Here is an 18,861-nt window from a genome sequence, read left to right as displayed (position 1 = left end):
CTTAGCAGAATTTAAAATGTTTCTTAGCAATTACATTCAACATTTGTTTAATCATTGTGGCCGAACAGAGAAAATGCTAAATGAAAATATAGATATAAAACCTAATGCGTGAGGGGCTGTGTTCCCCTGGGGATAATGCTCACAAGAACATGGATTTCCTTCAGCATCAGGCTTCCATTTCTTCCTAGTTAACAGACCAGTCAACCATGAAAATTTAGTCTGTTGCATAATTTTTCAAAAGTGTACTAAAGATGTGAAAACATGACATACAATTTATATTATAATTATGTACTGAATGATCTCATGTATTAATGCATCATTATTCATATTTTGATTTTGTGCTTTACTTTTATTGTTCATTTTCAGCAAAATCAAATGAACAGATTTCCTACAAAGCAAGGTTTTAGTAAGTCATGAAAGAAGGTTGTAAATTAAGTGAAACAAAGTCAGCTGAGTCTGTTGATAAACAATTGCTTTTATTGTCAAAGTTTAGTTATTAATCACTCAACCTTCTGGAATAAATTGAGCACATTTACTATATCTTGTCATACTTTGCATGGTGTCTAGGTGCTTAAGCAACTCTTTATCATAATTAACTTGCTTCTGAATGAAACAGTTCAGTGTCACTATTTCAACCATCTCCATGGGACTACTTCAATATTGATCATATAAATAAATGTATGAAGTGATCCATTTAATTCCAGTTGTTTATCTTATATCAATGGTGCTGATTGTGTTAGAAATGTCTATTGAACTGTCTTCAGTTACAGACTGTGTGACACACTGTCCACAATGTTGACAACAACAATTACTTTGGCATAGTGCCTTTACTACAGCAGCTGGAATTTTTCATGGAGGTAGTGATCTCAACCTCCCAGCTGAAAAATCAGGGGCGAGATTGCCTCCAAAGGGCCAGGAAGCCTTGATCCGGTATTACGGCCGAATGGTTGTTAATTGGTTCAGGCCATGATTTCTGCCCCCGTCTGGGAGGAGGTCCTGCCTCTGAGAGCTTTCAGCCAATCAGATGGCTGGCAGCTTTCCAGTCCCAGCAGACAGTCCATCACAAAGATTGTCACTGGAGGTTGGACACCCAAGTAAGTAAGGTGCTTTCACAGGGCTTGTGAGGTGGACCACAGTAAGGGGGTGGGGGCTTGGGAAGCAATCTTGTGGCTGGAAGGAGTGGAACAAATAGGGTTGGGAATTACCACTGGAGGAGGCCTCCACTGAGAAAAGGGTACCCAAACAGGAATAAACCCCCAGCTTGCAGCTAGGCCACCAGGGTTTACCTACCTTACTGCTGGCAAAATTCCAACAGAGGTGGGTAGGTAATGGGCATAAGATCCTGTCCCCATTGAATGTCATCCAATTTAGTGCCACCACCAACCCCCCCTTAATTTGCCACCACCCCCCTCAACCACACCAATCACCTGCCAGCCCATTCCCAGTTGGTAAGCAAAATTACAGCCAGTGAAACATCTCAAGATGCTTCACAGGAAACACTATCAAACAAAATTGGACACTGAGCCAAAAAGGAGACACTAGGGCAGATGTCCAAAAGCTAGGTTTTAAGGAATGCCCTAATGGAAGCAAGGAGGGCACAGAGGTGGAGAAGCTTAACCTGGGGATTCCAATCACTTAGGGCTTAAGCAGTGAAAGGCATGGTTGCCAATAATGGGATGATTAAAATTAGGGACGCTCAAGAAGCCAAAATTGGAGGAGTGCAGAGATCTCAAGAGTCATATGGTTGGAGGAGATGACAGAGATAGGCAGGATTGAGGCTATAGAGGACTTTGAAACCAAGGCCAATGATGTTAAAATCAAGGCTTTGCTCAACTAGGAATCAGTGTATATCTTTGAGTACAGTGCCGATGGATGAATGAGCCTTGGTGTGAGCTGGGTTACTTGCAGCAGTTTTACATGCATTTAAATTTATGGAGGTGGAAGATGAGAGGCCAACCAAGAGCATATTGGAATCATCAAGTCTAGAAGTAACAAAGGCTTGGGTGACAGTTTCAGCAGCAGAGGTTCAATTAGGAAAGTTTCAGGAGCTTGGATCCAAATTAAATTGCAGGATCTCACAGGTAGTAATCTCTGAATGGTTACCTAGGTAGGTGAAAACTGACACAGGGAGAAATGGATTAACAAATTAATGGTGTGGCTGAAAGAGTGGAATGGGGGGGGGGGGGCGGTGCAGGGATTCATGGGGCACTTGCTCCAGTTCTAGAGAAAGATGCTCTATTGGGATGGATGCAACTGAAACTGAGCCAGGATCAGTGTCCTAGCACATTGAATAAATAGGATGGTAGATGTGGCTTTAAACTATTGAAGTGGTGAAAGATGGTGAGATGATTCAGGAAAGGGTAAATTTCAAAGCAATAAGAGAAATGTCAAGGCTGCAGAACTGAGTTGTGATTTGGGTAAAATAAGCAGAATGGGTCAAGTAAGGATAGAAAGCTTAACAAGGATTAACAGAGCATATGCAACTAAGGTGACATCTGGGAAAAACGTTAAAGCTAAAGGCAATATACCAAAATGGATAAAATAGATGAATTAATAGCACAGATAGAATTTGATTTAATAGCCATTACAGAAGTGTTGTTGCAGATAACTTAAGGGCCTCAAATTGAAAGGCCACTCTCTGGCCTTCTGCCCTGGACAAAATTGGAGGGAGGCAGGAAGGTGGCAGGATCTCCATCCTGTGCTTTCTTGCCAAATCATATCGTCCCCTACCCCCTCTGAACATACCTCGGGAGGGGCCATATTAAATTCTGCACAATGAATCTTGCATTTCCAATATTTAGTAACAGTAAGTTTCTGCTTATCCAGTGCCGTATATTGGATGAGAAATTTGACAAATAAGTGATTGTGGAGCGGTCAAGTGAAGATGTGGAGAGCTACAGCTATGTATCATCAACATACATGTAGATCCTCATGTTATATATTTATATGATGTCATTGAGGGGCAGCATGTCGATGTGAAATAAGAGGGGGCCATGGATAGATCCTTGGTAGACTTCAGAGGAAGTGTGAAGAGAAGCCATTGCAGAGGATTCTCTGGCTATAACTGGATGAATAAGAATCAAACCAGGCATGTGCCATTCCAAACAACTGGATGACAAAGGACAGGCATTTGAGGAGGATGTTATAGCCAAGCATATCAAAGGCAAGTGACAAATTAAGAAGGCTAAGGAAGGATAGATTGCCATGGTTGCAATCATATAGGAATGCATTTATTACACTGATAAGAGCTATTTCTGTGGGTAGCTTATTAGAGGAATTCAAACATGGTGTCTGGGAAAGATGGGAACATATTTCGGAGGCTACAGAATGTTTATGGACTTGAGTGATTGAGTGGAAGTTGGATAAAGTGAGGTAGTTTACAAAGGCAATGGGGGCCAAAGTTAAGTCTATTGAGGAGGTAGTAATGTTGGTGGATTTGAAGGGGAGTGGAAGATGGCAAGTGAAAAGATAATTGTTAACAATAACATGAGAGCAAGAAGGGAGGTTGCATGGCCAGCAGTTTGGTGTGAATAGGGTCTCATGGGCAAGATGAGCTCAGAGAGAACATGAGATGTCATAGAAAATAAAAATACAAATACAGGATGATAGCTGGAGCAGGGCTAACCTTGAGAACAGTTTGTTTTGGTGGGGGTTGAGGGGAGAGGTCGGGTGGTCATGTAGGAGAAGAAGGAAAGCAGCAGACCCAGCTGAATGTATGATCTCAATCTTAGTGACAAAGAAGTCAATGACTGCCTTCCACTTGTTGGAGGTGAGTGAGGAATAGACAAGGAAGAGGGGTTTAAGAAGTTGGCCTGTAGTGAAGAGAAGTCGGATGTTATCCTTGCATTCCAGGATGACCCTGAACAAGTGAACAGTTTCTGCACACTTCAGTCACTGAATGTTAGATACTGTCCATGGTGCTGACTTTACTTTTTTTTCTGTCTTGGGAATTGTCCAAGGTGCTGACTTCAGTCGCTGGCTGTGTTGAACATTGTCCATGGTGCTCATGTCAATCATTGGCTGTTTTAAGCTTAGTCCAGGGTCCCGACTGTCCTGAGCGCATCCGTCCTCACACCTTCCTCTCCCTCCCAGAACCATGATAGGATCCCCCTTGTCCTCACTTATCACCCCACGAGCCTCTGCATTCAAAGGATCATCCTCTACCATTTCCGCCAACTCCAGCATGATGCCACCACCAAACACATCTTACCTTCACCCCCCTGGTGGCATTCTGCAGGGATCGTTCCCTCCGGGACACCCTGGTCCACTCCTCCATCACCCCCTACACCTCAACCCCCTCCCACGGCACCTTCCCATGCAACCGCAGAAGGTGCAACACCTGCCCCTTTACTTCCTCTCTCCTCACTGTCCAAGGGCCCAAACACTCCTTTCAAATGAAGCAGCATTTCACTTGCACTTCCCTCAACTTAGTCTACTGTATTCGCTGCTCCCAGTGCGGTTTTCTCTACACTGGAGAGACCAAACGCAGACTGGGTGACTGCTTTGCAGAACACCTTCGGTCTGTCTGCAAGCATGACCCAGACCTCCCTGTCGCTTGCTATTTCAACACTCCACCCTGCTGTCATGCCCACATGTCCGTCCTTGGCCTGCTGAGGAAGGATAGGTGAAGCTCAACACAAACTGGAGGAACAGCACCTCATCTTCCAACTAGACACTTTACAGCCTTCTGAACTGAATATTGAGTTCAACAATTTTAGATCATGAACTCTCTCCTCCATCCCCACCCCCTTTCCGATCCCCCTCTTTTTTTTCCAATAATTTATTTAGATTTTTCTTTTCCCACCTATTTCCATTATTTTTAAATGTATTTCCATCCATTGTTTTATCTCTACCTTTTAGCTTGTTTCGATCCCTTCCCTTCACCCCACCCCCACTAGGGCTATCTGTACTGCTTTCCTGCTTTCTACCCTTAATTAGCACAATCCTTAGATAATACCACCACCTTCAACACCTCTTTGTCCTTTTGTCTATGACATCTTTTGGCTATCTCCACCTATCACCGGCCCCCTATCCAGCTTTACTTGTCCTACCACCGCCTCCCCCTTAAACCAGCTTATATTTCACCTCTTTTCTATTTTAAATTAGTTCTATTGAAGAGTCATAGAGACTCGAAATGTTAACTGTGTTCCTCTCCACAGATGCTGTCAGACCTGCTGAGTTTTTCCAGATATTTTTATTTTTGTTTTGGATTTCCAGCATCCGCAGTTTTTTGCTTTTATCCTGACTGTATTACAGCCTGTCCATGGTGCTGATTTTAATCGTTGCGTGTCTTAGGCATTGTCCAGGGCTCTGACTGTGTTACAGGCTGTGCACGGTGCTGATTTTAATCGTTGCTTGTTTTAGGCATTGTCCAGGGTTCTGACTGTGTTGCAACCTGTGCACGGTGCTGATTTTAATCGTTGCCTGTCTTAGGCATTGTCCAGGGTTCTGACTTTGTTACAATCTGTCCATGGTGCTGATTTCAGTTCTGTTTTAGATACTGTCAGTGATGCTGATGTCAGGTACTGACTGTGTTAGATACTGACCAGTGCGCTGACTTCAGTTCCTGACTGCGTTATGCTGTGCAGGGAGTCAAATCCTGCTGCTTACTCTTCAAACATTTTATGCAGTGTTAATTCATTCCTACTATTTAAAACTCTTTCCATGGAGCTGAATTCTGTGAGCAGCTATTCAATTTCCTGGTGATAGTGTTGAAATTTATGATCCTTTCAAATGCAATGTTATCCTATGATAAATTATCCACCCAGTTCATAGAATTCATAGAACCAAAGAATGGTTACAGCACAGAAGGAGGCCAGCCAGTCCATCATGTCAGCGCCAACTTGCTGGAAGAGCAACTAACCGGGTCCCATTCCCACACCATTCCCCACAGCTCTACATTTTTTTCCCACTTCAGATAATTATCCAATTCTCTTTGGAAAGCCTCAGCTGAACCTGCCTCACCACACTCTCGGGCAGTGCATTCCAAATCCTAATTGTGCACTGCTGAAAAAATGTTCTCCTCATGTCACTATTTCTTCTTTTGCCAATCACCTTAAATTGAGGTCCTCTGGTTTTTGACTCTTTTGCCAACTGAAACAGTTTCTCTCTATCTACCTTGTCCAGTTCCCTCATAATTTAAAAAAACTCCATCAAATCTCCCTAAGTCCTTTTAATCTCTTATTCTCCAAAGAGAAAAGCCCAGCTTTTCCAATCTATGTAGCTGAAGTTCCTGGAATCATTCTTGTGAGTCTTTTCTGCACCTCCTCTAATGTCTTCACATCAGACCTAACATGTAATACCCAGAATTGGACAGAATGCTCTGGTTGAGGCTGAACCAGATTTTATACAGGTTCATCATAACTTCCTTGCTTTTGTACCCTGTGCCCCTACATCTAAAGCCCAGGACCCCATATGCTTTATTAACCACTTTCTCAACCTGCCCTGTTACCTTCAATGATTGTACCATATCTACCCAAAACCCACTCCTCATGCACCCTCCCTTTAGAATTGTATCTTTTATTTTGTTGTGCCTCCTCATTCTACCTACCAAAATGAATCACTTCACATTTCCATGCATTAAATTTCATCTGCCACTTGTCCACCCATTCCACCAGCCTTTCTTGGTCCTATTAAAATCCAGTTGAACCACACCACACACTTGCTCAATGTTCTGTTATGACACCCAGTTCTATGCCACCAACACCTCTCCCATAACATCCACTGTCATCTTGTTATGAGATTGGTTGTTCTAACCACTCTAGTTTGAGCCATAATTTCATCCTGCTAAATTAGGATTCCTATTAGGCACATGAAAGCTTCAACTGCTACAGTCTTTTGCTCATGCTACTACTTCCTTTCCAGTTTATTATCCCAAGCTGAACCACGCTTTGAAACCATAATGTCCTATTTGACTCTGAGCTGAGATTCCTGTCCCATATCCCGTCCATCGCAAAGGTTACCTATTTTTATCTTAATAAAATTGCTTGCCTCCAGCCCTTTTTCAGCCACCTACAGTTGAAACCCTCATTCATACTTTCGTCACTTCCAGACTTGAATATTCCAGTGCCACATTTCGCACTCCTTCAACTTTAATTCCTTCACAGCTCTGCTGCTCATGTTGTATTCCAATCCAAGCCCCACTTGCCAACCACAGTACTGACTACTAGTCATCCAAAGTCCCAAATTTGAAACCCCTATCCTGATGTTTAAATCCCTTCATTGCTAACCCTTACCTTTCCCTATATCCTTTTCGACCCCAACAATCCTCTAAACTGTCTGTTGCTCTGACTCTGTTTTCTTGTATAACACCCTGCATTCATTCAACTGCTTTTAGCCAGCCCTTCAGCCATCCAGATCCCACATTTTGAATTTCCTCCCTAAGTCCCCTACCTCCTTCTCCTCCTTCAAGGTGCTCCTTAAAACCTAACATTTTGACCAAACTTTTGGTGTCTGTTTATTTTTCATAATTTTCTTATTCTACATCAAAGGTATGCAACAAACTAAAGTTATTATTATTCAGGACTCAAATATCTGCCCTTGATGCTGCAATTTACTATTAATAATCTACGCTACAGCATTGTCACCCAGCATAAATTCAAGCAACATTACACAGTAATATATAAAAATTGAGCCAAATTTTACTTTATTTCATTCACTGCATGAATACAACTAAAACTATCTGAATATATTAAGTCCTGTAATTTAACCAGAGAAAAAATAATGTTCTTTTGTAGGATGTGACAGATAAAATATTGTTACAATGTCTATATCTCTATTACTGTTACTTTCACAGACCTCATAATTAAAATAAGCATGTTCCAATAAAAATATTCAAACAGTTACAGTTATCTGAATGCTTGTACATCTAAAAATTCTCTTATAACACAAAACCTTTTACAATACAAACACCTTTTCAAGGATAATTGGGGATGGGCAGTAGTTGCTGGTCTAGCCAGTGATGCCCGCATTCCATGAATGAATAAAAAAAACAAATTCCTAATCTTCATAACGACTCTGCAGAAAGATAATGCTAAGATAAGCATCCAGGTGGATACACAAAGAACTAAAAATTTGGAAACTGAAACTGAACAAAGTACAAAGTGACAGGAGACCACTTAATGTTCTTTTGTAACAAAGGTTCCTTTAAACACATTGTCAAAAGACAAACAATAAGTAATCTGGGAAATCTTGGTGCATCAGTGACCCTAATCATACGTTTAGCAAGAGTTCAGAATTCATATGAATAGCTTATGAGTCTTTGACAGTCTGCTATAACGCCTCTACCAACAGGCTGGAGGAAGAGAGAGGTCGGAGGTTGCAGATATATAGATCTTCAAAGGTGGGCAAAGTCCAAAAGACAGGTGGGATCATAGGTTCCTTTCTTTTCTCTTCTAAATATTTGTGCTAATTGAGATGAGGAATATTAGTGCTGAGAGCACAGAGCACCATGGGAGGAGCCTGAGAAAAGTTAAACACTGTGGTGGGAGCAGAATCAGCAAAACACATAAAACAAACACAGAAGTAATTTGAGAAAGTGACACTACTGTAGCTCAAAAGGGAAGGATGTAACAGCATTGGGAGCAGTGATGGGGTAAGTTTATAGGTAAATATTTAACTTAACACAACTATAACTTAAAGTAGTTCAAGCAGTTACTTAAAAAATCTAAAAAAAAGAATAACTTAAGTTGTAACTAGGTAAGTAAATAAGATAAGGTTATATAGGGATAGCAGTGCAGGTGGTATGCTGTAACTGCAACATGTGGGGTTTTGTGGAAAGTATCACAGTCCCAGGCAAACACATCTATAGTAAATGTCTTCATCTCATGGAACTTCAGTTCAGAGATGTTGAGCTGGAGTTTGAAGTGCTGTCATAATGGGGCATCATGGAGAGGGAGTATTACATGGAAACTTTGATCCAGAAGTTAATGACACCCGATGGGTTCATTCATAGTACAGATCTGGTTAGCGGTGAGGGACAAGGTGGTGTGACACTGAGTCAAGCAGGCAAGGGGGTGCAAGTGCAGTGCTGGAGGAGCATGGCCTTTGCTATTATCCAATAGATACAAAGTTCATTCTGCCTGTATGGATGAGGGAAATATCTCCATGGTAGTTGAACAAACTGACCATGGAATCATGGTTCAGGAGGTTATTCAAGTCAGGGGAGTGATACACAATGTGGTAGTGATAGGGTAGAGTAAAGTCAGAGGGATAAATACTGTTCCCTGCAGTCATGACTGGGAGCTCCAAAGGTTGTGTTACCAGCCTTAAGGACAACTCTTCATGGCTGTGGAAGGACTTGGATTGTGAGGGGGAGAATCTAGTTGTTGTGGTCAACATAGAAACCAAAAACATGGATAGAACTAGGAATGAAGGACTGCTGGGAAAGTTTGAGGAGGTAGGGTTTAAATTAGAATGCAGAACAGGTCATCTCTTAATTGGTACTTGAGCCACATACAATTGGCAGAGGAAGAAACAGATTAGCTAGAAGGTTAAATGTGTGGCTGAAAGAGTAGCATGGAATGCAAAGGTTTTGATTCATGAGGCACTGGTACCAGTGTTGGGGAAAGATGGAACTGTTCTGTTTGGACAGTCTCTAGCTAAGCTGAACTGGGATCAGTGTCCCAGCAAATTGAATGACTATGGTGGTACAGAGAGCTATAAGCTAACAAGGGGGTGGGAGGAGGGGGAAGGGGGGGGAGTAGCAGAGGGTGCGTAGTAGAGTTCGGGAAAGAGTGAATTTGAAAGCACGAAGAGAAATCTCAAGGTTGTAGAGCAGAGTAGCAACACTGATAAAAATAAGCCGAATGAGTCAGGAAGGAACAGAGAGTTTAACAAAGCTAATACAGCTTCTGTAACTAAGGTGACATCAGGGAAAATAGAAAAAAAGTTAAAACTAAAGGCACTGAATCTGAACATGTGGCGTATTCTCAACAAAATTGATGAATTAATAGTATACATAGAAAGAAATAGATTTGATCTAATAGCCATCATGAACACATTGTTGCAGAGTGAGAAAGGTTGGAAACTAACTATTCTGAGATAGCTGACTTTTAGATTGGCAAAATGAAAAAAAAGGCAGGGGTGGCTCTGATAATAAAGGATGGAATACAGAGAGAAAGGATGAAAGGATCTTAGCTCAGAAAATGAAGATGTAGAATCGATTTGAGAAGAGCTAAGAATCAATAAGAGGCTGAAACCATTGGTAGGAGTAGCTTATAGGCCCCATAATAGTAATTTTAGTGTCATGCAAAGGTGCATATAACAAGGGTAACAAAGTGGTCACAGGGGACTTTAATCATCAAATAGATTGGGAAAATCAAATTGCAGTGATAGAGTGGAGGACAAGTTCAAGAAATGCATTCATGATAGTCTTCTTCATCAGCATGTGAAGAAACCAACAAGGGAATAAGCTATTTAGATTTGGTATTGTGCAATGAGACAGGGTTAATTAATAAGTGTCAGGCATGAATTAGATGGTCAAACTCTCACTTTTGAGTCAGAAGGCTTGGATTCAGGTCCCACTCCAGAGACTTGAGCACAAAAAATGTGGACCAACACAGTACAACTTCTCTGTTGAGAAGTGCCATCTTTCAGATGAAATGTTAACCTGAGGGCTTATTTGCTCTCTAGGTGAATGTAAAAGCTCCTGGAGCACTATTTTGAAGAAGAGAAGCGGAATTAACCTTCATGCCCGAGTCAATATTTATCTCCCATTCAACATCACAAAATTGGATTACATGGTCATTATCACATTTCTGTTTGTGGGAACTTGCTGTGTACAGATTGCCTGTAATGTTTCCTACCTTACAACAAAGATTATACTTCAAAAGCATCTCACTGGCTGTAAAGTGCTTGGGGACATCCTGAAATCATGAAGGACACTATATAATTGCACATCTTTCATTCCTTAGTAAAGGACCTTCTGGGGAAGAGTAATCATGTTATAATAGAATTTTATACTGAGTTGGAGAGTGATTTAAATAAGACCAGAACTAGTGCCTTAAAACTAAACAAAGCAGATTACATAGGTATCAGTGGTAAGTTGCAAAGGTAGACTTGAGAACAAGCTTGAAAGATATTTGGGTAAATAAACAATTGCAAATATTTAAAGAATTAATTTATAATATACAAAGAATATATAAGGAATAAAATCCCCATGGGAACAGTAGTCCCACCACGATTAACTACAACAGTTAAAGACAATGCTAGATTAAAGGATGAGGCATTTGTCATTACCAAAAAGGATATAAGCCTGAAGGCTGGAAGGATTTTAGAATTCAGCCAATGAGGACCAAGCAATTGATAAGAAAGAGAAAATAAAATATGAGAATATACAAGCTTGAGGCAGGCTGTAAGTACCTCTATAGGTATGTTAAAAAAGAGATTCATGTAAATAAACATGAAACCCTTCCAGGCAGATAGAGGAGAAATTTTAATTGGAAATAAGGAAATGACAGAGTCATTAAACTGATGTTTTGCATCAGTCATCATAGTAGAAGTCACAAAAAACAAATAGGGAACGAAAGATCTATCGAGACTGAGGAACTTAAAGAAATTATTATTAGTAAAGAAAAAGTACTGGAGAAATTAATGACACTAAATGCTGTCAAATTCCCTGGACTTGATGGCTTATATCCTAATGTTTTGAAAGGTAGTTACAGAGATACTGGATGAATTGATTTGGATCTTCCAGAACTCTAGGACATGGAATGGGATTGGAATGTAGCAAACTTATTGCCATCATTCATGCAAGGAGGGAGAGTGAAAACAGGCGTATTAGTCTGACATCGATAGTGGGGAAAAGCTAGAACCTATGTTCAGGGATGTGGTAACAGGGCACATGGAAAAATCATAAAATGATTAGGCAAAGTTAACATGAATTTATGAAAATGAAATTTTGTTTAACGAATCTATTATCATTTTTGACATTGTAACTGGCAGGGTAGATAAGGAGGAACTAGCAGATGTAACATATCCTGCAGCGAATAACACACCTCCCGACTCCCTAAAGCTTGCCCACTATAAACAAGAGGCAAGAGTGTGATAGAATACTCTCCACTTGCCTGGATGAGTATGTCTCCAATAACACTCAAGAAGCTCAACACCATCCAGGACAAAGCAGCCCATTGATCAGCACACCATCCAACAACTTAAAAATTCACTTCTCCCCCAACTATGCACAGTGGCAGCAGTTGTGTATTATATAAAAAATGCATTGCAGTAAGTCACCAATACTCCTTTGACAGCACCTTCCGATCCTGAGATCTCTACCACCTCAAAAGGCAAGGGCAGCACAAGCTTAGGAACACCAGTATCTACAAGCTCCCTTCCAAGCCACACACCGGTGGGGCTTTCTGGCCCTGACAACAGCAGGCATTGTCGTGGGTTGGAAGGAAAATTTGGAAAGCCGTTAAAAGTCAACAGCTCTCCAAATTTTCTTGATCCATCCACGATGATGCCCATTGGTTTGGGGGCTGGAAAATTCCAGCCATCATCCTGACTTGGAATTATATCTCTGTTCCTTCACTGTCACTGGAACAAAATCCTGGAACCCCCCGCCCCCACCACCTCAAAGGCGGTTTGGGTGTACCTACACCAGAGGACTGCAGTGGTTCAAGAAGGCGGCTCACCACCACCTTCTCAAGAGCAACTAGGGATGGACAACAAATGTTGACCTTGCCAGCAATGCCCACATCCCATGAATGAATTTTAAAAAAAGATTTTCAAAAACAAAATTTGGGTCCGTGGGATTAAGGGTAATGTATCAGCACAGATTATAGATTGGTTAACAGACAAAAATAGAGAGTAGGATTATTTACAGGTTGGCAGGTCATAACTAGAGATGTACTCTATGGATGAGTGTCTGAGCCAAGACTTGTTTAGAATCTATATCAATGGCTTAGATGCAGGGAACAGGGGTAATGTATCCAAGTTTACTATTGCCACAAAATTCAGGAAATGAAAATTATATTAAGTAGCTTTAGCTGTGGAGTTAGCATTAACAATGACAAATGGGCTGAATGGCCTCCTTGACACTGCCATTTCTATGCATCTTCCATTAGGCATCTCATTGTAAAGGAGGAAGAGGAAGGATTTAAAGGATTATTTGACCATGGAATGCTTTACCAATAGGGTGGTTATTAAAACAGAGAATATAATATTTGAATTAGAATTGGACAGGCATTTAATAAAAGAAAATTAAAAACAATATAATGAAAAAGCAGGGTAATGGGATTAGAGTAGATGACTCCAATTGAAGAACCATGAGACATCATGTTGGACTCAATGAACACAAATACTGTAATTTTTAATATCTTACATATATAGGGGAAGAAAATATGGAATATGATTTCACTGCCAGTTTATGCTGGTAACACTTTGATGTGTATCTAAATTGACTCCAGAATTATATCAATATATGGAGTGAGAAGGGTTAATCATTTACAATTAGTATCTAGGATTTAGAAGAATTTATAGTAGGTTAGTATACTCTGTAGCAGATTAGTTGGTTGCTATGCTATAGAGTAGATAGTAGGTTTGAATATTTTTAAGACAGAGGTAGATGGATTCTTGGTAAGCAAGGGGGTAAAATGTTATCGGTGCGAGTGGGAATATGGAGCTGAGGTTCCAATCAGATCAGCTATGATCTTATTGAATGGCAGAGCAGGCTCGAGGGGCCTTGTGGCCTACTCCTGCTCCTAATTATTATGTTTGTATGTTACGCCAGCACATCTTTGACTTTCATTTATCCAAACAATTTTCTCCCGTATCACCTCTCCCCTGAAGATTGTGACTGATATAACATTTGGCCATTTGATTGTGACGGCTCATCTCAGGCTCATGTGCTCAAACATGTCCAATTAAAGTTAGTAGATTCTGAAACCATTTGTTCAAATCTTTGGGCCAGCAATGCTGAGGTCAATTGTAATGTATTCACTGACACTTTCTCAGCACACAACAGGAGTCAAACCTGGGACCTTGTTATCTAGCAAGCTTGGACACAGGTATATAACTTCCCTTACATTTCCATTGAGAGATAATAAAAACGTAAGAAATAAGAGCAGGTGTAGACCACACGGCCCATCACGCCTGCTCAATATGGCTGATCCTCGACTTCAACTCCATTTTCCTGTCCTCTCCCCATATCCCTTAATTCCCTGAGACACCAAAAATCTGTCTATCCCAGCCTCAAATGTATTCAATGAAGGAGCATCCACAACCCTCTGGGGTACAGAATTACAAAGATTCACAAGCTTTTGAGTGAAGAAATTTGTCCTCATCTCAGTCCTAAATGATCGGTCCCTTACCCTGAGACCATGCCCCCAGGTGTTAGATTCCCTGACCAATGGAAGCAATCTCCCAATGTTCACCCTATTAAACCCCTTCATAATTTTGTAGATTTCAATGAGATCGCCTCTCATTCTTCTAAACTGCAGAGAAACAGGCCCAATTTACTCAGCCTCTCATCATAAGGCAACCCCAATTTAGCGAACCTTAATTCAATAGGATGAGATAAACTATTTCCCCTGAGGAAGGAATCAAGAATGAGGGACATATTCTTAAAATTACAGATGGGTCAAGTATGGGTCCAATAAGGAAGCACTTTTTTCACAAAAAGAATTGTTGTGATCTGAATTCACTGCCTCAAAGGGCTGTGGATGCTGAGCCAATTGGAGCTAACGGGACTGAGACTAATGAATTTTTGTTGGGCAAAAATAGCATGCGATATTGAGAAAGACAAGTCAATGGAGATGTAGAAGAGAGCAGCATGATCCAACTGAATGGTGGAGCAAGCTTAGAGAGTTGAATATTCCTGTTTCTATTATAAATTGGTTAGAACTGAAAAGAAGTAACAACATATTGCTGGGAATTATTTTTTCCATTTATAACTGATGGGAAAATAACAGTACTAAAAATCTTCCTATAAATCTGGCAATTTTTTTCTTTTACAGACAATTAACTAAAGTGCTGTCAACAAAATCTGAATTAGTTATACCTGTACATATAACCTGAAGGAATCCATTAACATGAACCGCTTCAAATTTGGACCTGATTCACATACCATAATAGTCTTGATAACTTGACTGCTGTGAGTGTAATGAAGCTGTTACATATTAAATTATGTTATCATGCTCTCAGTTTTTGCCCAGTAATCAATCTGAGCATTATTTTACATGCTTAAAAAGTCTGCACAACCTCTTGGAAGCCAGCATAGCTAGCGCATGGCAAAACTATCCATTGGATATACTTAACTAGAACTTTCCTTTTCCAGTAACGCTTAACTTTATCCCACTCATTTCATTTAAAATTAAATCTGTCATGCTTTATTACAATGCTATATATCTTGTTAATACTGATCCTTCTACCATGAGTTGTACAGAACAAAGACAGGCCCAAATACATTTCAAGACTCTGGACGTTATTGGACATGGGGCATGAAGTTGATGCACCTTGTTCAAAAGAGACCAGTTAGGACACTGGGGATTTGTCAGACTAATTGTGCACAAGGATAATTAGAACTCTGAAAAATATTTAAATTGTGGGCTCTCCCCATGATATGACCAGAGACCTTGGACAACATTCATGGAAACTAGCTACCATATGTATACCAACCACACTGTAATTATATCCACTCATCCTGTAGCAAAGGGGGAGGTTCTAATTCTTTAGGCACTGTGTTCAAGTCAGAAGCAGTTGGCCAAGAACATGACATTACATAACACTTATTTGAAACCAGCACTGAAGGGGGAACCTTACAGGAATAATTCCTGGCTAACCCACTCCTTTTCCCTTCTCCTAGTGAGAACTATTAGGGTTCTTTAGTCACATGGCAGCCTGCCAGTAGTTGCTGATGCTCAATTGTTCAGAAATGGACTCGTTCTTGGGTAATTTTATCTCAGTTCTACACAATGCCAAAGGGTTATACCCCCCTCTATTGGACGTGCAGCTGGACCATAGGAGGTAATAATGGTGTGACAAGTTAACATAGGCAGTTTCCATACATTCCAAATATGGAAATTGGAATGTATAATGGAAATGAGAACAGATATATGGCTTTAAGATGGGGACTTAATTATGTCTGCAATGTGGTCAAATATTGCCCTGACTCCCCTGAGGACTGTACTTGATTTCTGAGCATAATGACTGTAAAGAAAACAAGAAATTGTAATATTTTACTTCTGTTAATAACCTTGTCATATTTCTTATGTATTGGAAGACAGACTGTTGGGGTTATAAATGTGGTAATTGGATTAAGAGCCAGAGTGACTGCAAGAGTCTAAAGCCAACTGTAAGATGTGGTTTTGATATGTTAATGAACCAAGAGGAACTTCGATCAGGGTTTTAAATAATGCAATAACAGGGCTAATATGATTTGAGTTGTTTTAGTTCAAAGGGGTATATATGCAGGTTGTAAAAGGTGTAATTAAGGTAAAGATGGGTTAAGCTTGTTTTTTGTAAGTCTAAGAACTAAAGTAAAGAAGACTGTAATCAAGCCTGGGAAGGAAGCACTTTGAAAGAGACTGGTTGAGACAGTAGAGAGATCAAAGGGAAGGAACACATTTATGGAAATACTGAAGCCTGTGTGAGAGGGGGGCTGCGTAGATCTCCCAACAGACAGTAGGATAGCTGGTCAGACCTCCCAGAAGGCAATGTGGACAAGGTCAGATTGGGGGAACCAGTTGCTGTCAGCCCCAGAAGACATGCAAAGGAAAAAGGCACTGTGTGGTAAAAATTACAGAATTCTTTAGATTTTAAAAGCTATAAGGATAGTTGCTGAACAGAAAAAGGGAAGGTTAACCCTGAAGGTAGTTAAGATCTTGTGGAACTGTTTTAAAGTACTGTTTACTGTTTGAAGCCATTCCTGTTTTTTTATTTTGCTTTATTTTTTAAATAAATGTTTACTTTATTGTAAGATCATCACAAGTATTCGTAGACATCATTTCCTGATTTCAGAACCACCCCTCATACTATACAAATTGCAAAAAACATTTTGGCAGCTGTTTCAAGTTTCCCTTTGGATTTGGGCAGCTCAGCATTTACCATCAGCCGTGCCATAACATAACACACTTTGTTTTACTTGGGTATGACACTCAAACATTCAAGAAAATGATTTAACATTATTTTTTAAATTTGGAAACCAAGGTGAAAAGCTCAGTCTCACAGTGTAGGACAACCCTGGGGAGGGGGGAAGGAAGGATGAAACACTTACATTCATGTATTTTCTATCATTTTAATGAAATATCTCAAGATACTTCATGCAGCAACAAAGAAAAATATTAGGAATACTGTAGGCTTCTCTACAAAATGCAACAGCCATTTTCAGCAACGTCTCCTACACAGCAATGATTTGTTAACTAGTTTATCGGTTTTGAGCGTTGTTTGAAAGCAATAGGAGAAGGCAAGCTAAATCAAGCACTGGCATTTAGGGAGTGGATTTACTGATGCTGTGTTCCCAACAAGGAACCTCGCTCAAAGGGAGCACAGGTCAGAGAATTAATCCTCCAGTGTTGCACCCGATCTCCAACCCACATTCCCTTCAAGCATAGCTTCTTGCACAAAACATGGAAAAAACCCATTTGCCTTTAGGTGACACAGATTATAGAAGGAAATAGGCAAGTAATAGCTTGAAGTTCGAGGAAAGAATGAGTCTGAAAAGGAACCAGTGCAAGGAGTCTGGATTTTAACACATTGAACATATTATCATGAAGAAGAGCATATGGTATGATTTATTTGCAGTTCAGGAACAAGAAGAAACTTCAGGGGAGCTCGCACCATAATAGCATAAACAAAATAGAGGACGATAATATGTTTATAACAGAAAATTGGAGGTAAGTTTTGTAAGGACTTCAGGATTAAATGATTTAAGAGTGTAAATTAAATTCTGATAGGAACAATTTCACCGTCACTTACTGAAAACAGAATATTCAATCTAAATTAATTAAAAACAGGAATAAATATTTGCTCTAATAAACCATTTAGCGCTGTAAATATTTAAACATGCACTGGTGTGATTGTGCCATTTATATGGATGCTTGCAATAATAAATTTACCAATTATAAGAGTTTATTAAATTTAAGAAGTGTACTGTTAAATGTAATTGCTCGAGGGGGTGCTCTGTCCATTGAGAGCTCCAGTAGGAAGCGCCAGAAGTCTTTTAATTTATGAACTCAAAGCTAATGCTTCACGCAGCTGAGTGCAAAAATGAATGTCACCTCCTTGATCACTTTTATATTTGGAGTATCACTCTGGTAGACAAATTTTCACTAAATACTTCATCTCCAGCAATAAAATAAATAGAGAGATAACTGGCTACAGTTATGAGGATATCCTTCTGCATAAATTAATCCTCATCTTGCATTTCTTTATTATATTCCATAATATGGACTGCATTGAGCCCCTCTCTCTAGGGATGAGTCATGGAAGGCTAACTTCACTGCAACACTCTAAATGCAATGATCCAACAATTTTTTATCATTCAGTTTTATTGTGGGATGCTATGACATTTTTAAATGTCTTTTTTTTCTCTTTATATATAACCAAGATTTTACTTGACTTCATTTTCAAAAGAAATTAAATTCTGTCCCCACCTTGTTGGACTTCCCATCCCTTCAATTATTGTGCTGTGTGCTATTCTGTAAGTGATAAAAAGAGTCCTGAGGTAAGGCTCTGCTGATGTTGTCCATAAGCTGGCTCCTAGATGGAGTGAGAGAGCAGGCTGCCCTCCGATTTTCACACCTTTCTCGTCCATGAAGTACCACTGTTTTGACACTATGGTTCAGGCATGTTCCCCCAAAGCCCTGTTTTTTTTTACATTTCAAATTACTCAGTAACTGACACTCGAGGTTTATCTTTTTTTCA

Source organism: Carcharodon carcharias, chromosome 14 (genome assembly GCF_017639515.1).
Source record: "Carcharodon carcharias isolate sCarCar2 chromosome 14, sCarCar2.pri, whole genome shotgun sequence".
Classification (NCBI taxonomy): Eukaryota; Metazoa; Chordata; class Chondrichthyes; order Lamniformes; family Lamnidae; genus Carcharodon; species Carcharodon carcharias.
This window is presented reverse-complemented; position numbering follows the sequence as displayed.